The sequence below is a fragment of the Trichechus manatus genome, unplaced genomic scaffold (assembly GCF_000243295.1).
Source record: "Trichechus manatus latirostris isolate Lorelei unplaced genomic scaffold, TriManLat1.0 scaffold00138, whole genome shotgun sequence".
Lineage (NCBI taxonomy): Eukaryota > Metazoa > Chordata > Mammalia > Sirenia > Trichechidae > Trichechus > Trichechus manatus.
The window spans coordinates 3,530,338-3,531,488 of record NW_004444074.1 but is presented as its reverse complement, the minus strand read 5'-3'; positions in this window follow the sequence as shown (position 1 = coordinate 3,531,488).

The window sequence follows — 1,151 nt, the reverse complement described above, 5'->3', positions numbered from 1 at the left end:
CTAGGGTCACATAACATCGTATGTATAAATTTTGTATGAGAAACTAAAAAAAAGATATATCATTGGTTGATTACTATCAGGGTGCCGATAATTTTTTACTGTCTATCTTTATGAAAAACTTTTCAATTTTTGCCATGTGGTAGAACAAACAGAATTGTGTCACACAATTTGTATAGGTAATTTCGAGTATTTTTGATGGCCCCAGTGTATTTCTGTCCATTATGTTTTCTTCCGTTTGGGAAATTCTGGAGGAATGAACCCCTTCACCCCACCCACTAACCCAGTCTGGTGCAGTGTTTACCGTGGGGTACGGTTTGGTTATGGGATGCCAGCAGGTATGGTGGGTAGTGCTTCCCCGGCTTTGCCTGAGAGGGGGCTTCTCCTCAGAGCCCGCCTTCCCCTTCTCAGAGTCTGACAGCAGAGGTTGCAAAGGCCACTCTTCATGCACAGGAGCACTGGCTGGGTTCAGCAAAGCCCTGCTGTCTTGGGGAAGTCTGAGCCTGCCTCCGGGGAGGCTGAAGCAAATTCATGGGGCTATGTAAGTATCTTGGAGCTGAACTGCTCTTGGTTTTCCTATTCTTGGGCCCGGCTTTTCACAGGATGGTTTGAATACGGAGAAAGACAAAACATATCCGTGGCTGTGGCCCATCTAGATTCTGCCTCCCGTTTCTCCCAGAGCGGATTCCCCACCCAAATAACCGAGAATGGTATATCTGGAGGAGTGTTTGTGCGTGTCTGTGCGTCAGCGTGTGGGGGAGTGGGGCCGGCAGGGAGAAGAACCAGTGAGTTGGAAGGAGGAGGTGGAGGGTTTAACACGAAGGCAAGAAGTAAATCTGGCTTCCACTTTGTTGACTTAGCAAGTCTGGGTGCAAAGCCAAGGCCTTTGGAAAGAACGGCCTCCCTGCTTCCAGCAGCTTCTATTGAGCAGCTTTCGGGACTGAGCTAGATCTTGCAGGTGTTTATGGGCAGGACAGTTCAATTGGTTTCTAGGGCACCAAGGTTTGGAGAATTCCGCTAGGATTTTGTACTTGATGATAGCCTGGGGAGCAACACACGGCCATAGTCTCTGAAGAAAACATTTCTCTCCATCTCACAGGGTTTTCCGTGAGTCAGAGAGAAGCCCGCCCTAGGAGGCACGCTTCCATGTTCTG